This window comes from Papaver somniferum, chromosome 8 (genome assembly GCF_003573695.1).
Source record: "Papaver somniferum cultivar HN1 chromosome 8, ASM357369v1, whole genome shotgun sequence".
NCBI lineage: Eukaryota > Viridiplantae > Streptophyta > Magnoliopsida > Ranunculales > Papaveraceae > Papaver > Papaver somniferum.
This window is the reverse complement of record NC_039365.1, coordinates 53,386,107-53,399,894: the sequence shown is the minus strand read 5'-3', so window position 1 is coordinate 53,399,894 and position 13,788 is coordinate 53,386,107. Positions and strand designations below refer to the sequence as shown.

Genomic DNA, 13,788 nt, shown 5'->3' with positions numbered 1-13,788 from the left:
TGAAGATTCAGTTTTATCAAAATACCTTAAAGCGAGTAAGTTTTGTCAGACGATGTTTACACAATTTGCCGTTTCGTATTTATTGAAGGTGTGTACAGGCATCAATTTCACATTGACAATAGAAACCGATAACCCAGTTGTCCCGAAATTTCATATTATTACATATTTTTCCCTTTTCATGCAACATTCACGGTTTCACAAATTTCCTGGAATAATTGTGCTACTCACTGTTATAATCAAAAGTGTCATTATTTCAATAATAATTCATTCCAAAATAATCCAAAACTCTCATAGGAAGAAGTCACCTGTCAATCCAAAGACCAGAAAATCAAACTATAAATTAGGCGTTTCTGTTGCCATTCAAAAAAAAAAACATAAGCAAAGGGAGTTCGAAAGACAGAAGATATTCAAGGGAAATCATCCAACAATGGCTTGTTCTTCTTGGAGAAAGCATCTTCGCGCTTTGAAAAGCCGCCTGTTTCAGCTTCAACTCCTGAGAAAATCTTTCGATTTTTGCTTCCTGTTGACTGATTACATCCGCGGAGGGACCTTCAATCGCTTCATCCTGCAACTTTTGGATCTCGGAAAAACCATCACATAATCAGGAGACGTTGAACTTAAAGCCTACGCATATATCCCGGTGAAACTTCCATCTTGAGACTACATCTTCAGAAACGGTATGGCCAGTCACGTTGCACATGTCGTGAATCGAAGATAAAGCTTCTTACATACGCTTGACCAGCACAAATCGTCTAGTGATCTTTTTGGTTGTGGCAATATGTCCAAACCTTTCCCATATCTTGGTATACAACGCCGCATACTTAATTGGTATACTGAAACCTCCAATAAGCACGTGATCTTCATAAGGAGCCAAGAATGGAGGGATGAAAGCGGCTCCCGCAGCTGAATCTGCAGCCAACAAGGGTTCCTTGGCAACAATTGCGCCAGCAGTCGCATAAGTGTTTCCCATCATTCGAGACACATCAACATCTTCATGACGATCAACCTCCATCTCCAAATTTCCAACGGGTACAAATTTCATGATTGGAGACGAAATTATATATTCACTGTGACGAGTCTCCATCTCAGGGTTATCTCCAGGAATAGTTTTCTTATATAACATCACAGATTGAATATTTATTCAAGATAAAAAAAAATGTGTAGAAAGCTCACCGACTCATTTGTGAACCCGCTGGAGGAAGACTCAACACTACTTTCAGAAGTTCTTATCTCATCACTACTGGATTCCGAGCTTTTCTTCCCTTCGGATTCTTCTTCACCTTAAATAGACTCATTGTCGTCAGATCCTTCCTCAAGAGGCACCATCTTTTGGCTGCGTGCAAGCCTGGCAAAAGCGTTTGTTTTGTCGAGTCCCTAAGCGAAAAAAAAAATGTTCAGCGACGAAACAAAAGATTTATGCAATTCGGCCAAGTCAATAAGGAGGTCATGCTTACTCGTGTGCTGGAAGAACTGAAGGTCACAAGAGTTTTCAAACCCGACCGAAAGCCGCCTGCACGATTTTTCGACCTTCGCTCTCTTTTCTGGGGACTGTCCACGTCTGGGCTGGAAGATTTCCGCTTAATAGGAGGAGGATCCCTCAACAATGAGTGTTCCGCTAAAACCTTAGAGGAAGGCCTGCCGCGTGGATTTGTCACGATATCCTGCACGAATTGATGAATAGAAAGGAACTCCTCCTGCCAAAATACATTATATTTGGAGGTCGTTGCCGGATTTCGTTCTGAGAGCAGGAAAGGAAGGATTTTATTCGGTGCAAAGGAACTGGCGTCAAGAACGACTGGAAATAATTCTTCTGGAGACATTATCTGACAACGGAATGGTCAAATCCCTCAATAGATCCTCAATATGCCGAGCAGCCCTATCAATATTATAAGGAACCTCCTCAATAGATCCTCTGAAAAAAATATGGCACATATCGGGGTATGCAGCTTTGCATGAACACAATCTCTCCAATGCTCATATTCTTTTCAGTAGAATGCAAAGTCGTGCCCGGCGTAGAAGCAAAAGTGTTCGGCTGAATTATGGATACATGGACTGGAGCCCAGGGACGAAAGTTAATCGCATACGCGTTGTCAAGGAAATCAATGAGCTTTGAGCCAGGTTTTGGGCGCTTTTTCAACCAACGAAGTATCCTTGAGCCGTCGTATGAGTCATGAAATGAAGTTATCGGTTTAGGAGCATAATTTTTGGAATGCTCCCACAACCACGTTTGGAGAAAGGCTACACGAACATACGAGTCTACTTTCATGTATCCATTAGAAGCATACATGTCTGCATCCAGATGATCCAGATGGGTGTACAAGGAGCCAAGAAACAAGCTACTTATAGGAAGAGCAACGCCTTTCGCCAATTTGATAGCAAATTTGATGAGCTCCTGTCTTATCTACTTTTGGCCAGAGCCATCATCAAAATTATCTCTGGATACCCACAGAGCTAAAAATTCCGCAACATGGTGTGTACTATCCAGCACCTGATCCGAATCTGGCTCGTCCGGGAACCATTCAGACACCCACCAGTTGTAGAAGCACTTTTCCTCATAATTCTTCCGAACGTATCCTTCTGATTTCGTGGAGAGGACGGCATGCATCTTTTCTTCTTCAGCAGATAAAGTGACGTCAAGGTTCCCTGTTATTGGAAGGTTCAACAAAATGGCGACACTTTCCAAAGAAATGGTCATTTCACCCCACCTACATATGGCTGTGCGAGTATCCGGACACCATCTGTAGATAAAAGTGATCAATCCCGCGGTGTCTTTCCTGATCTGCAGTGTTGCAGACGCCATGACAACATTTATGATTTGTGCCCCAATCAGATTGGCCTTCACATGGTCTTTTCTTACCATGAATTTCATCCATTTATCAAAGGAACGCAGTGGACTATGACAGATCTTGAAATCAATGGAAGAAGCAGGATATTCTTTCTTCTGGAGGAAAAATCGCATTACGCGCCCTAGACCGACTGATTCCACATCTCCTTCATTCTCTGAACCGGTCAGAAGAGTTTCCACATATTTGGGATGGGTCTTCTTAACTATGGAATACTTTGTAAAGAATTCATCGCCTGTGTTCGGCTTGGAGTTGTTAGTGTTTTTCAATGCGACGACAGGACTGCTTTCAGGTGACATCTTAACGAAATCTCTTTATGCTGCTTTCGCTTTCAAAGTAACTACAACGGAGCAAAAACATAAAAAGTTACTACTTTGGAGGAAACCGTGCACGATGACTTTGTCAGAATCAAGTACAATCAACGCGAGTCTTCCACGGAAAAAAAATTTGGCCACAAGTCATGGCGCGCATAGACAAAGGGAATGAGGACTGATACTCGTTTCAACAAGCCGTAATTTTCCGCGGGAAATATGATCTTGGCCGAAATCGTGTTTTGCCGCAGGAAGTATGCCCTTGGACAAAATCGTGTCTTGCCGCGGGAAGTATGCACTTGGCTAAAACAAAAAAAAAAACGTATCTTGCCGGGAATTATGCTCACGGCTCCCTAAAAGGAAAAGGAAAACCCTAAAGATAGGTTTTATGGAAAAGAGATCGATGGCGGCCACCCGCCTATGCATGTTTACTTTGCATAATAATTGTCTTCGTTGTTGTTAATGTGGTGGCTAACATTACTACGATACTACTAGCAAGGAGGAATCATTCATATTGAAGTATTTCTACAAGTTTATGGAAGACATGCCTATGGCCAGGGTTTACACCAACATAAGAGAGCAAACGAAAAGGGAAGAAAAAGTTGGAACACATACCTGAAAGATGCTCGCCTGCCTTTCTGCTTTGCTAACACGGAGACGTGGAAACAAAGCCAACGATGCAAAAATAAAAAGGATGGGCAACACCTTTTTATATGCATAGCTCTTTTGGAGTTTGAGTAGAAGAAGGTTTCTTTTGGGCCATGCACAGAAGAAGGCAGTTGGGCCCGCGGATTCAGCTCCCCACGACCAAAGCCAGCAACGCCATCTCCATCTTTCCGCGACAAAGCCAGCAGCGCCATCCACCGTTCCACGGACCAAAGCCAGCAGCGTCATCTCCACTTTTCCACGACCTAGCCATCAGCGCCATCCACCGATTCCACGGACCAAGCCAGCAGCGCCGTTTCCGCCCGCTCCGTGGTCAAGTAAGTAGCGCCATCATCACCGTTCAGTGGCCAAGGTTGCAGTGTCATCTTCACCGTTCCGTGGCCATGGTTGCAGCGTCATCATCATCGTTACGTGGTCAAAGTGGCAGCGCTAAGACCAGCATCCTATGGCCAAGCCGGGAGTACGCCAAGCCGCCAATACAAGGATCAAAGATTCCTCATGCCTCCTTCCAAAGGTTAGTCGAATTTTTCCTGGAAATCTCTTCCTGACTTGCCCTTTTGATTTTTATCCTTGTCTGTCACCATCTCATGCTTACCCGCAACAATGCCACTGTTACGGGTTAAGCAGGGGACTTAATGTTGATGGTGGTTTTTAGTTCAGGGTTAAATTTGTAAAACCTTGCATTTATGTGCCGTCACTCTGCAAAGAAACGGAGCCATATAAAAGTGATGAGTGTTCAAACTCTCAGCTGACGCATTATTGAGCCATTAAATATATTTGCATGAAATTTATCCAGACTGGTGCATATAGCAATAATCCCAGATACTCTGTAAATTTCTGCGTCTTGTCTATATTATTTATTAATATAAGACCCACTGAGTACTTTCCTATGATATGTTCCCCGGCAGAACCCTTAATATTGGTATGGCATGACGAATTTGTGTTCACTCGCAGCAGAGTAGCATGAATTTCCAAGTATCAAGGTTAAGGTCCTTGCATAAACTACTCAATCAGAAAGCATACTGCTCTATGGTAATAAATAATTTTGTGTCAACACATAGAATTCAATCAATTTTGTGATAAGTCACAAGATTCGTTAACCCGACTAATTTGCAAAATTAGGGTTTTGCGCCCTGCGCGGTATATTAGACCTCGTTGGTCGAAATTATGCTTAGGAAACTAAGCAATTGATCCGCCTTGGATTAGTAGGTACAAAGTCCTACCCAAAATCAGAAATCAAAGAATAAAGGTGTTGAGGAGTAGGAGCAGCAACGAAAGAAGGTGTGGCCATAGGCCATCCAGCGCCACTTGCAAGTGGCCACACCTCATGCTACCCAACCGACCCCTATTCCCTACCGACCAATCAGGTCGCTTTAAACCTGCCACACTCCCATGAGTTTTGGCTGGGCCCATACTTGTCGACCCTATTCCCCATCGACCAATCAGGTCGTGTTAAATCTTCCACGCGCACCAGAAGTGTATCCACGACCGTGCTTGGCCGGCCCCCTCTTTTTATTGACCAATCAGGTTGCTCTAAACCTGCCACAATATTAAAAGAGGCGGAATTGCGTCAAGTGGTCACCATGCCAAATTGGCTTCCCAAAGACCGCACCAACATACCAATGGCATGCTAACGGCATGCCAAACATGCCAAACGTGCTAACTTGCCGCAGTAGCATGCCAAACGCTCCAACGCGCCATGAATAGCGCACCTACGTGCCAAACCACTTTATGTTCGTGGCCAACGCCATAACGGACTTCAACGTGGTGAATCTAGCCATAAGCACGATCTTGCTTTGGGATGGGATAAATTAGATATGCCAATGCGTCTTCTGCTACTCAGATTCCTCTGTGTACACAGTTATCCTGCACGCGACCACTAAAATCGTGACATGGGCTCCGCAAAATATTGATATTCACTGTTTGCCCTTTTTTTTTTCATATTCTACCATTTGTAGGATTGGAAGAAAAAACTTCCATAACGCCGCCATTTTTGCACATACGGCTTGGGTGGTCCTCATACATCCTTTCATGCAATAACTTCCCCTTGAATTTATGGACATCCAAATTTTTGGATTCTCTAGCCGCCAATAAGAAGAGAATAAAAGAAAGAATTTCATTAACTTTATCCTCTCTTCACGAACTGTCGTTCTCTATCCGTTTCTCAGAGATTTTCTCGTCTCCTTTTCTTCCAACTGTTGGTTTTCATCGACTCCCAAAAGCTTTTGCTTTTTCTTCATCGACAGGTAGTATGTGCTGCTCTCGGCTTTATTGAAACTCTTCATATTCCCATGCTTTGATTTTTTCTCCCTCTCTATGATTGTTGAGTCGCTATTAATCTTGCATGTGATAATTTGATTCCCCTTTGCCTCTTCATGTTGTATGAGAACTTGGGTTTGTTTCCATTTTGTGATTTCACCATGATCATGCCATGACCTTTCATCGTCTGCAATTTCGATCATGATGGTTGATAACCCTTCGTTTCGCTTTGTGAAGAATTAAAATTGTTCCTTTGGTTGGTTTGGATAAACCCATGCCCAAAGTATGTTGTTTTTGCCACAAATTCGTTTTTGAGAAACTGCAATTTTTGTCCGCTATTGTTGAAGGACTGTGTTTTCTGATGTTAGGATTATGAGATTCCCGTAGAAGCCTATGCGTAGAGATTTGAAGCCTAGATCGTTACTGAACCCACCTCCGTGTATGGATCATCCTGATGCTACGCCTTCCCCACCTCTTGAGGAGACTGAGATGCCTGCGGAAACTGAGATGAATGTGGAATCGAAGTAGTGGCTGCGGAACCTGGGGTTGAAGAGGTTGCTGTTGAGGATTCCTCCTCCTCCACCTCATTATGAACTCCAAATGATGCAACTGCGTGACAAAGATAGCTACATTAACTTGTCCTTGGATGAGATCTCCAAGTCTTTCCGCCTGCATAAGTTTGACATTCCTTTGTTGATAGCTGCCTGAGTTCTCACTGAATCCCGATCCGGAGCTTCCCTTATGATGAGAATAATTTGTTGATTAGTGTTGGCCAAGTGGACGCAGGTATGTCTCTGCGTATGTTTAGTAGAAAGGATCCATTCTACTATGATGTCTTGTCTACAGGGATGATCCGATGAACAAAACTCAGGTTCGAGGGGTCATGCAATAAAACGGTAATTATTGGCGTGCCCTTCGTGAGTGTTTGTACCGCAGCAAAGGTAAGACTACTTTGAAGTCTTACGACCCTTTTGCTGCTGGGAGATCTAAGCAAGGGGATTACACTCCTGCCAATTTCAATGATACCTATGTTGATGCCATCTAGAAAAGCAATCTTCTCCCCTGGTGTGTCGGTCCACGTCGTATCCATGTTACTGCTAAGCAGATTAGGGAAGGTAATAGCCTTTGTTTGCATGAGGAGATTGACATGACTGGGTTGATTGTCATCCCCTATTCTGCTAATCTTTTCTTGCCGAAGTATGATCGTATTCGTCTAGACCATGATGACCATTGGGCGCGTACTCCTCGTCGCGTTGTGGGTCCCCGGGCTTATGGTTTTACCACCACAGATCCCAGTGTTCCTCGTACAGCTTCATATCTGCCTGCTAAATATGATGGATATCAACCTTGGGTCTTCAACCCTGCTACTTCTCACGAGGTAACCTTCGTTTGTTACAGCGGTTTCATATTTTTTTTCCTTAGCACCTTTGTTTCCTTTTTCTAAGTATTTTTGATGTTTCCTTTGCAGAATTCTCCTGATTCTTGTGCTGGCACTACTCCGGGCTCTGCTGCTAACTCCGTAGCTACCAGGACGAGGAAAATGAGGGATTCGATTGAAGCGACTAATCCAACACTTGCGGAGGTAAGGATTATAATCTTACCTTAGTATTCGTAGATTCCTTAGTATTTTGCCCCTAATCCATAGCTTGCGCATGTGTTCTTCTACAGTCTTCCAAGAAGAAAGGTAAGTTAAAAGCTGTGATTGATTTTGAAGAACCCGATGAGGATCCTAAGACCGTTGGGGAAGATTTGGATGACGAAGACATGGAGGATATCGAGGATACTGCCCTTAGTCCCCACTTAGATGATATTGAGGAAGATTTTGCCAAAGATAGCCCTAGTCCCATTCGTGCTGGCTCTGTGGAAGGTGATACCCTTCATGCTGATGGAGGTTCTCCATTGATGAACCAAGTTAGTACCCAAGTTGCAATTCCTTCTCTGCTGCCGAAGGTACCTGCGGTTTATGCTCCTAGTGATTTGCATCCTGTTGCTTTGGTTACTACTAGTGTCGTGGTGATATCCTTCAAGAGTCTTCCATCTTCTCCTTCCACTTCGCTCGATTCGAGTGGTTCGTTTGCGAAGGGTGTAGCTTCGGTTGTGAGGGTTAGTAGCTCAGACTCTGAGCCGAAGAAGAATGTTGTGATTTCACTTGCCAGATTCTCCTTCAATGTTAAGCCCACTTCATTGGGAAGTGCTCAGTCTGTTTCTACTGCCCCTATTAGCAAAGTTGCTGGTCCCCCACCTTCGTCACCAGATTGGACCGTACTTGGTAATCTTCCTTCTGCTGGTGACATGGACTTAGGTGGTGCTTCTAATCAAGCTCTTTGGTTCCCAGCTCATCCACCATGACGTCTCTTAATCGTGGTGAGGGTTCAGTACTTGTGCCCCATGTTCGCTCTCAAACGACTGGTGGGGTTTCAACTGATCTTGAGAAGGGTAACTTACCTGATAGCTTGAGTCTTGAGAGCTCTGACGATGCTATCCTTGAATCCATACTTCGGGATTCTAAGGGTCCTTTTGCTGCTGAGGTTGATCGTCATCAGCTGACTGATTCTTTGGGGATTGCTTCGAGGTTGGATACTTTGACTGCTCAGTATCAAATGGCCAAGGATCTATTCTTCGATCCAGACTTTCTTCGTTCCAGTCAGAGTTTTGGTGAAGTCCGCATGGGTAGTATCCAAGAGATGGAAGCTTTCATGGATACCTACGCTGATTTCCTTCCTCGTCTTTCCTTGTTCTCGGTAAGTAACTTTCTTCGTACTTCTCTGCACCTATAGTTAGAAACTTTGCTTTTTCTTATGCTCCGTTGTTTGCAGCTTAGCAAACAAATCAATGTTGGATGTACTTTGTTCAAGTTCTATAGGGCTAAGTGTACTCACTTGAGTGCTCTGCTGGAGCGTGCCCGCCAAGATTATACCTTTGTTAGCGCACATCATCCTTCTCCTGGTGATGTTGCTTCTGTTTCCAGAATATCTTCGTTGGAGAATATGAGGAAGGCTTCGAGGTCCTTAAAATCCTGCTTTCTAGCTATTGAGAAAGCCAACAATGCTGTGAAGATTGCTGAGGAGGGATGCAAGGCTGCTGATTCTGCTTTGGCCATTGAATCTTCCAAAGTCATAGGTTCGTTCCTTCTCCTCTTTAAGCTTTGTTTTAGTGTTTTCATAGTAGCCTAGTCCTGAGAGAACCTACGCCTGCCAGCTAGTAGCTCTGGTGAACTTAGACATCTTAGGGAGCAGGTAGCCAAGTTAACCTCCGATGTTTGGTATTACCATAAGAAGTCCGATAGGTTGATGAACTTGACTGTTGTTAGAGCAGTGCTCAGTCGAACTCGCAAGCGTTGCTATCTCAGGATTGTTTGTCAAGTTTAGTTGCCAAAACTATAAGTCCTGATTTCTAGTCTACTTATAGCTAAGTCTCGGACTAGGATAGAAAGTGTAGTTGAGCTCTAGACTCCACGGTGTTCATCATGCAAAGACGAAGAACTACTCAAGGAACTGGTGGAACTTCATCGACAAAAAGGTATGTGGAGACTTGAACTTATCTATCACTTAAAAGTCTATCTACTCTATCTCCTATCTTGAGACAAAAGTCTTAGTGCTATATAGACTTCGATTATACACATTTGCTATTTCGAGCCGAGTTTATCTCGCTTATCTATTTCTCGAAATATGTATTGGTAAGCTTTCTCTTTGGCCAAGTTCATATTTACTAGTGACAAAAGTCATGATTATTTCAATTACATGAAAATCGCTTTGATGAAAAATAGTTTGTGAATAACAACTATATAACATCCTCTAAGAATGTTTCAATGATTGAAATGAGAGTTTAGAATATATAACCATGTTTGGACACACTACACCAAATTTTGGGATTCGTAACAGCAATGGAGCCGTAACGATTCTTGGTTGTAATGGCATCAGCAACAGCTTACGGCCATTACGAAATGACACCTAGTAACACCCGATGGTCATTACGATTTTTTGTAACAACATGGTCGTAACAGGCTCTAACCGTTACTACGTGGCATATTAGTAACGTCCGCAAGCCATTACTACGTGGTAGGTTGAAACAGCTGCAAGCCGTTACGAATGTTTTTCGTAACAGAAGAAAAATTTACTGCCAGTAAACATTGACCTGGTCAAAATTGGTCATGCTCATTATTGGCCAGGTCAATGTTGACCGGCAGTTCATTTTCTACCGGAAAATACAAATAACCTGCATACACTTCCATTTTATCAATCATCCACATTCAACAATACTTTCTTCAATCAATTCATATTAACATTTAATTAATTCACATTAATATTCACTCGATTCACATCAAAAAAGAATACAAATTCTTTAAGTACCAAATGGAATACATAGAAATTTCCCAAGTTCAGTTCATATGCACTTAAATCGCTGTAAGTTCATCTTAAATATTATATAGAAACTTACTCAAAACTTGCAGATACTTCCAAACACTAGTTTCATAAAGTTCTCCATAATCCCTGGCTTTAGGTTCAGAATTGCAAACCCATACTGCATGAAACAAACCAAAAATATCTATAACTACGGCTAGGGAAAACATCATGGTAAGAAGTAAACAATGTGTGATTAGATTAGTGTCGTCTTTGAGAGACGAGGAAAATTCACTTAGAAAATAAAAACATTACCTGCTTGTGGTAACTAATTTGGCTTCATGAATGTATCTGTAGTGGAAATTGTTGAGGTTGCAATTGCAACTGGAAATGACGTTGTTGTGGTATTAGAATATGATGTTGTTGCTGCGTTGCAAAAATTTGATGTTGCTGCTGTGGCTCCTTGTTCAGCTATTTCACCGGAATTAATTTGATGTTGCTGTTGTGGCTTCTTGAAGAAATTTCTCTGCAATATTTTCCTGAAATGTAAAATAAATACTTCTTTCTTATTTCAGTAGTAAATAAGAATTGGAACACCTTCTGTAAGGCAAGCAACCACCATCGTCCGATCTGCAAGGAAATGAATTGGAACAATCAGTAGTAAATTAGACACTTCCAACTCATACTTGAGAAATTTTTTTAGAAATTCAATACCCCATCAGTAAATTAGATGATCAGTAGTAAAATAGACGATATGCCAGGTAATGAATTGACCTTCTCTTTTGTTCAACAAATATGATTCTCCTCTTCCAGCAGTTGTAGGTCCAACATGCATTCCAAGTAATATGTAACTGAACTATATAAATCTTCCTCCAACTTTGTCGTTTGCCTGGAAAAGCAAATGCAACTGGGTCAGATCCTGCGAAGAAATAATCAACTTTATCGTTCTTATAGCATCACAGAGACATGATGAATAAAAATCGAATACACCCTAGCATCCAATAAATGTGTCAACTGAATAACTTTGAGCGAAGAACCTACATTTTTGGTTCAAATTCAAAATTTGGCTATTTCTTGCACATTTTTTAAGATGATAAAAGTAGAAAGATTGCTGTAAGAAATTACTACAAGTCATTGTTACCACTCAGTAAGATAAACTATGTTAAACCCAGAAACGGCGGTGGTGGTGAAATAAAAAGGGAAACCCCAGAGAAATCATGAAAAATACAGTGGCTGAACCACTTACATCACAGGCAGAGTATGTCTTTCCATCACGAGTCTGCTTCCAACAACCTGCGTTGTTTATTGCACAATGTTCATATCCTGAAGCTGTTACATTATAACCAATCAGTTTATACGGAGAAGAGGCCTAGAAATATGATTAGACAACGAAGTACATAGAAACACTATCACGATTAGAATGTCTATTACCTGCACAATCGGTATAACGTCTCCTGAATACGCAGCAGTACCTTCAATGGTTTTCCCTGAAATGAAAAAGAACAGAATACAAATTATAAGTAATAAAAATTAGCAGGTCTAAACTATCAATTGCCACTAGAATGTTTTGAGTTGGTTGCATTTCTGGTCATACTTTCTCTTAACACATTCACTGGCCTACAGAAAATTAAAATGATTCGATTTAAGTATAGGCTAGTAACTGTAAGTTAGGCACAAATACAAGAATCACCGAAACGCAAAACTTATACTTATAACCTATATATGGAGCAGTTGTGTTCACAAATCCGATGTTGAGATAGTGGTAAACACTCTTTTGCAAGTAAAACTGTCTATGCTGCACAGGGGGTGCCTAAATGTTAACACAATATCCACTATTATCATCAAAATGAATCATAACAATTACCTTCACTTCAGCATAGAGCTTCATTTCCCATGCGTACAGTCTGTCCAAGGTGGACGAGTAACTTCCTGTGATCATTTAAAACTCCATTAAAGTCTCTCTCGCTCTCATAGTCATCATCTCTCGATGCTGAAGTGAGGCGATTTCTTAATGAAGACGACTGTGAAGATGGCGACCGGTACCATGTAATAGCCTTTGTCACCTGTTTTGGAGGTTCTACACAAGTTGGAAATGGGCAACAGGTATCAAAAAATAAACATCCATGTGATTGTCCGAAAATTAAAATTTTATTTTATTTTTTTTTTAAAATTAAAGAAATCTTAATCGATCTACATGAATAAGGAAGGAAAATAACTTGAGAGGTAAGGTCCAGTCCCCTGTGACAACAAGCTAGATGAAAAGCCACAAGAAAAATAGGTGCCCCTGATGTCCCTACGAATACAGAAAACTCTACGAAGGATATGCATCACATAAACTCATATCGTAACATGCAGAATATACAATTCCAAGAAAGAACAAGTAATTCGCAGGTCTATTGGACATTCAACATTACAAGGAAAAGTTTTACACAGAAACCAGAAAAAAATTACCTTTACCATCAGAAAATTTGGACACAACTTTGTTAGTTTCAAGCATTCTGGACACCTCTTTTCCACATTCAGAAGCTCTGAAAAACCGATTCTCGATATCCTTTATCTTGATAAGAAATTACCCCCATGAGTAATGAATCTAGAAGGATCTCCTCTTTTCCACATTCTGTTCACATTACTGCTGCCTCAGTACCTTATGTTGCAGGATAAGAACAACATTAATGCCACAATTACAGGGATCAACCGATCTCGACAACTGTATCAACCGAGAAAGCACAACAGAAATGAAGAAATCTGGAATATGTATTAAAATTAACAACATACCCATGCTCCATATCAGTCAACCCAGGTGGATCATTCTTTCCCTTCTTCAAGAAAACCAAGTTCAGCACAGACATCTCTTGGCTCACGATGCACCCACGGACAGACTTCCTTCTCCTCTCACCATTACATCTTCCCTGTCCACGGAAGCTAGGAGTTCCTGAAAAGAATAGACTAGCGAAATTACAAAACTATGCAAATCAATAGAAACCAAGAAATTACAATCGAACAACTCAAACTACAATCTATTCACATTCTATGTATCTCTATGTAGCAGGAGCCTAACTCTGCCTGAAGTCAACACTCCTTGCTTCATTGGGAAACCTTGCTTGTCACTCCTTACTTACATGCCCCAGAGCATCTCTACTAACCTCTTGGGAGAACCCTTTTTCATAGAGCACACACTTGCACACACGTACACAAACATTTACTGACCTCAGTTTTGTTCTACAGACTCGTAACTATTAATCTTCAAACTATCTGGTACGCTTTACACAACCAACTTAACAATTAGAAAACCAATAGAACAATCAAACTAGAAATGCCTTTCAATTAGAGAAGGCTTCCAGAAATTTAATAAACCAAGACTAAGCATCG

The 13,788-nt window shown here is 41.6% G+C and overlaps 1 long non-coding RNA gene across 1 annotated transcript; it reads right to left on the bottom strand.

The window, feature by feature from the left end:
- Window positions 1–10,392: 10,392 nt before the first annotated feature.
- On the bottom strand, window positions 10,393–12,996 carry LOC113306793. Its single transcript, XR_003338836.1, has 7 exons — window positions 12,871–12,996; window positions 12,284–12,496; window positions 11,851–11,906; window positions 11,666–11,748; window positions 11,194–11,308; window positions 10,735–11,049; window positions 10,393–10,600 (listed from the first exon to the last, which is right to left on the bottom strand). It is a non-coding gene; the product is annotated as an uncharacterized LOC113306793 (long non-coding RNA).
- Between the last annotated feature and the right edge of the window lie 792 nt (window positions 12,997–13,788).